Genomic DNA, 8693 nt, shown 5'->3' on the forward strand with positions numbered 1-8693 from the left:
TAGTATTTCCAAAGATCTATGTTTTTTGTTTTGGTTTCTTTAATCCTCACCTGAGGATATTTTTCCATTGATTTTTAGGGAGAGTGGAAGAGAGAAGGAAAGACAGAGAGAAACAACAATGTGAGAGAAACACATTGATTGGTTGATCCTGCACGAGCCATGACAAGGGCTTGGGCCTGGGAGGAGCCTGCAACCAGGACATGTGCCCTTGGCCGGAATCAAACCTGGGGCCCTTCAGTCCACAGGCCGATGCTCTATCCACAGAGACAAACTGGCTAGGGCTCAATTGACATCTTTGACCTGTCTGCTACAGTTTTGTGGTCTGCTGCAGGTCCCCAAAAGAGAGTTAGAAATATAATAGCATATCTGTTCAGAAGAATATTCACTTCTTGTTTAGAATTTTTTTATTCCTAGCTACATTTCCTGAAAGATAAAACTCTTGGAAGTTAGCCTTGTTAATTTTGCCTATCAGAAACTCTCCTCTACCTCTTCCCCCTCCACTTTCACCTCACCTCATTGATTATACAGAATGAAGGAAGAGGCTGTTAGGAAAATGCAGAGAAGATTTAACAAAGCCAAAAAAGGGGCAGTAAGAGAGTAAGAGTAAGAAGAAAATGATCTTTACATCCTCTTTTCTAATTTTGCTTCCATGAAAATGGTATACACCTAGAATGAAGATCACCTATTTTCTCCTCTATATACCAATTCCTTCTCTCTATAAAAATCTACCCCCCTCTCACCAATTATGCTACAGTTCTCAAAGAAATTTCTCTTCATGGTCCCTTGCAAAATCAGACTATTTAGGGAGTTTCTCACTAGCTCACTCTGGAACACTCTGATTTGTTTCTCAAAGGCTCCAAACAGCCTTCAACTATTATTTACATCCCAGGCACCCAATGGTTACTGAACAGCTTTTATTTTTTTAAGTAAGTGTTGCTTTATCTTCTTTAAAATCCATGGTCAAGGCCACAGACAGCATTGACAGTCTCAGGACCCTTGGTGAGAAAAGAATCAACACAGTGCACACCAGTGAGAGATCCTGGCCTTTTCCTGTGACAACTGTGTGGCATCTTTGGCTGCCCTTTTTATGCACTTGTCATTGTGCCTTCCTACATCAATGGCATGAAACATCCTTATTCTCATCCTTGATGTATTGATATTGTCCTACCACAGATAAAACACAGAGCAATGCAATATGAGCAGGTGATGGAATTATTTGCAATGCACAGAAATCTCTGCTGATGTTTAAGTGTGGTGCAATATTAAAGACATTACTTTCCCTGACAGGCATTTTCATTTTTTCATAACACCTATACTATGCAGAGAGAGAATATAAAAGTTAAATTTTGTTTTCCCCAACTAGGTCCATGCAATAAAATTTAAGTGTGTATGTATGTTGTGTGTGTGTATGTGTGTGTGTGTGTGTGTGTGTGTGTGTGTGTGTGTCCTTCCTCTCACTAAATGATTCTAATGAAATTTCCTATTAGCTTGGTATCTTTCTTCTCCTAGTCTTCTCATGAGGTTACTAGGAAGTAAGAGGCAAGAAATCTGATCACAATATCTCTCGGTTTCATCAGGTGATCCAACAGACACCAGCAAAACTCAAAGTCCTTTTTCAGCATCTGCCTGGGAAGAAGAATTTTCTAAGAAGGAATGTGTGGTTTATCCTCTACTGAGACAATAACAATAGACACTACTTTACAATGGACCATGACATTCTTACATCCACCATTGGGGATTATATTATTAATGTATTGGAACTTAAGAGCTCTTTCCTCCCATAATTTTTATAGGAGAACGAATCCCAGAAAAATCTTAGTTGATAGTAATATGACAAAAGTAATAATTTATTCAGCTTCCTTTTAAATCTAAAAGTTGAGACATTAGTATTTTCTATGTTTCAGATGAGCAAAATGAGACAATGTATTCATACATTTCATTCACCACACATTTTTATGCCCTCCATTATACTAGTTACTAAATGGATCTGGGAGATAAGTACACTGGAGACAAATGTACAATATAGAAATTTAAATTCTTTACCTTTAAGGGTTTCATAATCTGCTGGAGGAATATTATGACATTGCCTATAACATAATTTGTTAAGTGTGGTGTGAAGGCATACGTAGGATATCACAGGAGCAGAGCAGATGAACCACAGGCCCCAGCTGGAGCAACAAGGTGAAGGGGTCCTGTGGGATGTAACACATGAGCAGAGTATTAACTAGAATATAATCTACATAAAATAACTAGTCTTGTTTTGTTTTGTGTTGAGGGTTTACCATGAGCTGGACTGAGCACTAAGTGATTTACATGCATTGTCACAATTAATTTAAGATATCCTTAAAACAATCCAATGGATGTGTTATGACCATTTTATAAACTTTACAAGCACAGAGCAGAGATTTGAAGCCATGTTCTCTAGCTTCAGAGTGTAGCTTTTGACAAAGACGTCACACTATTATTTTTTAAAAAATATATTTTATTAATTTTTTTACAGAGAGGAAGGGAGAGGGATAGAGGGTTATACACATCGATGAGAGAGAAACATACATCAGTTGCCTCCTGCACACCCCCTACTGGGTATGTGCCCACAACCAAGTACATGCTCTTGACCGGAATGGAACCTGGGACCCTTGAGTCCGCAGGTCAACGCTCTAGCCACTGAGCCAAACCAGTTAGGGCAAGATGTTACACTATTATTAACAATGCTGTCTCACCTGGGAACATCACCAAACAAAGCCACTTGTTCTTGGACCCACTAATCACTCTTACCCTTTGGCAATGAGCTTGGTTCTAGCTCGTTGTGATGAATTTCCTTTCTGAAACAGGAATTTAATGAATTGGGTAGGAAGTAAACCTGCAGATATTAGCTCTGATATTGGCAGGTCAACACCCAAGATCTAGGCATTTGGGTTTCTTTAAGAGTATCTGTCTGGTGCCATGTTATTCACCACGGTCTTTAATGTGGCACTGTGTTATACAGATAACATGCGCCCACAGCCTGACCCCTCTCAATCCTGTTCCCTGGCATCTCAAATGGTCCCAGCAGCAAACACTTTGGCTGTCAATTTGGTACTTTTTAAAGACAAGCATTTTCTCTTTTGTATTCTGGAGACAAAAAAAAATTATTTCATTAACCTGCCAGAACCTTATGGAAATTCTGAGAAGTCAAGGTTGATCTCCTAATAATATATAAATGTTATTTCTCTCAAATGCCACAAATTTGGCATATTGAGGGGGTGACAAGGTTAGGCATATTTATTAGCATCCTGTCAGGAAATTTCTCATGAGCAGCAGAGGTTTCTCAGAAAATTCAGTGTAATTGACAGGAGCAAGTTGGACTAATTCTTAGCAGGTCCGCACTGCTCTGTTCACACCTTTCCTTTGCAGATGACAAAATGTACTGAGCAGAGAGCTCATTAAGAAGACCTTCCTGCAAACACACTCTTTACACTAGGTTTCTTTTTCCTTCCTTCTTTTCAAATAATTATTTCAGTTACTTGAGAGGATACAAACACATATTTGAAGCATTATTGAATAGACAGTGACTTTTACTCATTTATATGTATCTCCCAACTCTTTAAGGGAGAGCTTCTACTCCAGGCAGTAAGGATTAACAAGAAGCTGATATCTCTTCTGTTTTTCACTACTCTGCTTTTACTAAAGAATTAGGAATTTCAACCACTGGGTCTGAAACACGTCAGGGCAGAGATATCACAGCCGGAAGAGGTTAGCCTTTGAATTAGGACACTTGGGTCTGAGTCTCAAGCCTCCTGCTTGCTAGCTTCTTGGCCCTGGGCCAGTTATTTAAACTTGCTGAGCTTCGGTTTCCTTGTTTGAAAGGTAAGGTTAATGACACCCATCTCACAGGGTGTCTAATAAATATTAAATGAAATGAAAAATGTCACAGTTACTTGACCTGAGCATCTTTCAATTTTAGTTCAAGCACTACCTTCCCTGAAAAGCCTTCCCTGATGTGCCCCAGACATAAAAGCCAGCATTTATTGAGAAGTCATGATGTTGCTACACACTATGCAATGTGCTTTTCATATTTCATGTCATTGGACCCTCAGAATCCAGAGATAGGGAGAAAGTGGAAATAAGGGGAGGGAAGGAAAAGAGAGAGACTCAAGAGGGAGGGAGAGAGGGAGGAGGAAGAGTGTGTGTGTGTGTGTGTGTGTGTGTGTGTGTGTGTGTGTGTGTAAAGACTAAAGAGGGAGAAGGGAGATAGAGAAGAGAGAGTGAATGAGTTCCTATGTTAATCTTGGTCAGCTATCCTTTCAAAACTTCAGTTTCCTTATCTGTAAAACAAATAATAAAGCCTACATCTTCGCTCTATTTTGATGACTAAGTGCGATGATTTATATTACATGCTTCCCACTGTGCCTGACATATAACAAACTCTTAATAGATAGAATCTAATTTATTATTTGTGATGAAGTTTACAAGAATTTTTAGCACATGTTGTGTTCCTAGTTCTAGCCTTTGATTCTCATTGTTCATTTAGATTTCTATCTCTTCCACTCGTGTGAGGAAACTGGAGTCCATGCTTTTTCTTCTCTGGACCACATCCATCACACAGAAATATTCATGAATTGTTCTTAAAGGGGGAAAAAGGGAGTGAGGGAGAGGAGGGAGGAGCATATTGATGTGCTTAATAAAGTGTCAGGAGCTTTACAATATGATTCAGTAACCCAGTAACACTACAGAGGTAGCAGATCAACTTAGGTTCTAGTCAGACTTTGTTATAAAGTTACATTTCTTCTGAAAAGTGAAATTATGCACAGCTCACATAATTTCACTTCTTTCCCCAAAATATTTCAGTGCCTACTCACTACAAACCAGAAGGAAAAAAAAATGTTTGCATATTAGAGTGTGTGTTTGTCCCCTTTTAAAAAATATATATTTTTATTGATTTCAGAGGTAGAGACATCAGTAATGAGAAACATCTATTGGCTACCTCCTGTACGACCCCTACTGTGGGTGGAGGCCACAACCCTGGCATGTGACCTGACTAGGAATCAAACCGTGACCTTTCGTTTGATTCACAGGGAGCCACATTATCTGGGCCTATAGTGTGTGGATTTTAATGGATTCCCCCATTCCTTTCTTCCTATAGGAGGCATTGATACTCTCAGGGAGACTTTTCACAAAGCAGCATGTTCTTATAGCTGGATCAATAGCCAACATTGCAGAGGAAGTTTAATTACTCCCATTCCTTTTTGGATGAGAAAGTTTGGCCTCACCAAGGATAATCTGTCCAAGGAAGCTCAGATTTTGAATCCAGCCTGACCAGCCTATTTCCAGTGCCAGAATTTTCCAAATGCCTTCTCCCCTCATGTACAGAGTAGTTTCATGGAGCCAAATGAAATAGCCTTAGTGAGAGTCTTTGATACAAATGGTGTGGTATCAGCTCTGTCAAAGGCTCTTACCCACTCTGTGCCTAGGACACCCACCCATCCTCTCCATCTAGGCAAACAGAGCCTGTCTTTATCTACCACATATCTCTCCCTTCCTCTGTGGTCCTCAAACACAGGAACAACCTTTCTTGACACTCACATTTCTGTCTTTTCTCACATCCTGGCCTTTTTGAAAGGTCAGGAGTTCTGAAAGGAAACGGAGGTCTCAGAAAATGAAAGATACAGGTTAACTTCATGGAGCCAAATGAAATAGCCTTAGTGAGAGTCTTTGATACAAATGGTGTGGTATCAGCTCTGTCAAAGGCTCTTACCCACTCTGTGCCCAGGACACCCACCCATCCTCTCCATCTAGGCAAACAGAGCCTGTCTTTACCACATATCTCTCCCTTCCTCTGTGGTCCTCAAACACAGGAACAACCTTTCTTGACACTCACATTTCTGTCTCTTCTCACATCCTGGCCTTTTTGAAAGGTCAGGAGTTCTGAAAGGAAACGGAGGTCTCAGAAAATGAAAGATACAGGTTAACTCTGTTCTAAAGTTTCGTGGCAGGGCTTGGTGGGGCTTTCACATGAGTTTTGTTCTTTCTGACACAAGATTGAAAAATACTTTTGAGACACTTTAAAAAATGAAATATTTCCAATGAAAATGAAAATCATCAGCTACTCTTGGCAATTCAGATGACATTGCAATATTGGGTCTGCACTCCCATGTGGCAAAAATTTGCTAGAGATAAGTCATGGTTGGTTTAAACATTCTTTGGGTGACTGCAGTTCCCACCATTTCCTATCATTTCCGCAACACCAAAGCCCATAGCCAGTTTTACTTAATAATAAAAGCTATACATGATAGTGCTTGAGTACTAGAATTCTTAAATCATGAATTTTCATTACCTGCTTGAACTCTGGAAGCATTTGGTCCTCCAACCCATGCTATAAAGTAAAGAGAGTTAGATACCAAGCTAGCCCTAGCCAGTTTGGCTCAGTGGATAGAGCATTGGCCCTCGAACTGAAGGGTAGTGGGTTCAATTCTAGTCAAGGACACATACCTCAGTGTTGAGCAGGCTTGATCTCTAGCCCTGGCCGGGGTGTGTGTAGTAGGCAACTAAACTGATGGATGTGTTCTTCTCATATGGATATTTCTCTCTGTCTCTTCCCTTCCCTTCCTTCCTCTCTCTCTAAAATTCAGTGGAAAAATATCCTCAGGTGAGAATTAACTACTACAACAACAAAAACAAGCTAGAAGTGCTACATAATACTATTTATACAACAACAAAAACAAGCTAGAGCCGAAACCGGTTTGGCTCAGTGGATAGAGCATCGGCCTGCAGACTGAAAGGTCCCAGGTTTGATTCCGGTCAAGGGCATGTACCTGGGTTGCGGGCACATCCCCAGTGGGAGGTGTGCAGGAGGCAGCTGAGCGATGTTTCTCTCTCATCGATGTTTCTAACTCTCTATCTCTCTCCCTTCCTCTCTGTAAAAACTCAATAAAATATATTTAAAAAAAAACAAGCTAGAAGTGCTACATAATACTATTTCATTATATCTCTTTTTCTTCCCTTCTAACTTTCCATTTACAGATCCCACCCCCCACTATCCAATATCATCACTCTCATTGGAAGATGGATTTTCAAAGCCTTACAGCTTATGGACCAGAACAATTTTGCTTCTAAGTCCTGCAATCTTATTTTTCACTTCTGGCATTAAATGTCACTAAATCAACAAGAGGTTACAAAAAATTAGTGAAATATTTATTGCCATACTAAGCAGCAATAATGGAACAATCTGTTCATGCCCCCACTTCACAAGTCCACTTTCCTAAAGCTAATCAAACCTTTCCATCTGTGGAACCTTCCATAGCAGGTCTTTTTCTGTAAAGAAAGATCAACAAGGTTCTTCACACATATTCTCCTGGCAGAAAATTATCACCTTATTTTTTCTATTTCAATGATAAATATTTTTTTCCTTCTAACTTTCAGAGTCTCATTTTAAAATGGAAATAGCCCAAAGCTAGGTAGTTGCCTTACTCTTTTTCATTTTCGTTGAATCCATTTCTCACTTCTTTTTTGCATTATGTATATGCTTTTCTCTGAAGTTTTGATAACATAAATAAGCTTCTTTTATATTTTAACTTGCATTTATATTGCTCTTAGGTTTATGTCCTTGACTCTTGGAAGACTTGAGAATTTTTTTTTACCTCTATTATTCTGCATTACAATGCTTTAAGTTGTGTGTGAGTATGTCTGAATGTCTGAGCACATGCGCACGTGTGTGTGTGTGTGTGTATGTGTGTGTGTGTTTATTCACTTTTATGAAAAACATTTTAAATTCACATTTTACCACTTATAAACCACCACACTCCTTCATAGCCTGTGATGATTTTCAGTGCTTGTGAAATAGACCAGCCCCAGAGTGAACTTTCTAGCATCCACATATTATCGATTTCTGGCCCCACTATAAAGCCCCCCCCCCGACCCAAGATGACTCTTCAGTGACCTCAGGGTAGAATACAAATGCTTTATCACTCACAAGGCTCATCATGGTCTGCTGTCTCTCCTTTTCCAGCAGCCTCACCGTACAACTCAGAGGGTTTTGAATAGCACAATACACAGTTGGGACTCTGTGTAAGTATGCCGTGAGGAGGCACTGAAATATTTGTGGAAAGAAGTGAAATTTTGTGAGCTGTGCATTAGGAAGATTTCTCTGGGGAAACTACATAGCAGGGCCTATTCTAAAAAAGAGTTGGCAGCTAAGAATTGCATCCATGTGCTTTTGTATTTGTTCAGATGAAAGGATATTGAGGGACCAAACATGTTCCTGGTAACAGGAAGAAGGGACCAGAGATGAATGATCTCCTGAAACACAATTCTGCAGTTTAGATAAGAAGAGGGAAGAGAGCCTACTGAGGAATGAGTTTAAATTTCTGAGCCTGAGTAAATGGAAAAATTGAGATGTCGTTGTCTAAGGAATGAAACACACTAAGTTTGGTGAAATATGAGGGTATGGGAAGTAGTAATAAAAATGGTGAGTGGTACATTTATAGAAAGAAGTCTAGCAGGTTGTTTTAGCTCAAATCATTGGATGATATTAGAGACATAGATCTAAAGTTCTGTACTTAGAGGCAATATCTGAATCCATAGAATGATTTACATGAGAGAATATGGACCAATGTCATTGAGGAGAGAGTTTTGGGTGGAATACATATTTAAGTGGTAAGTGATGAAAAACAAACCAAAATAAAATTTGAGAATGAGAAATTCTCAGCTTCATTCAC

The 8693-nt window shown here is 39.5% G+C and overlaps 1 protein-coding gene across 18 annotated transcripts in view; it reads left to right on the top strand.

Moving 5' to 3' along the window:
• The window catches only part of NRXN3 (neurexin 3), a 1555579-nt gene that overhangs the window by 993126 nt on the left and 553760 nt on the right, over window positions 1-8693 (top strand). The window lies entirely within an intron of this gene.

The sequence above is a fragment of the Myotis davidii genome, unplaced genomic scaffold (genome assembly GCF_000327345.1).
Source record: "Myotis davidii unplaced genomic scaffold, ASM32734v1 scaffold309, whole genome shotgun sequence".
Classification (NCBI taxonomy): Eukaryota; Metazoa; Chordata; class Mammalia; order Chiroptera; family Vespertilionidae; genus Myotis; species Myotis davidii.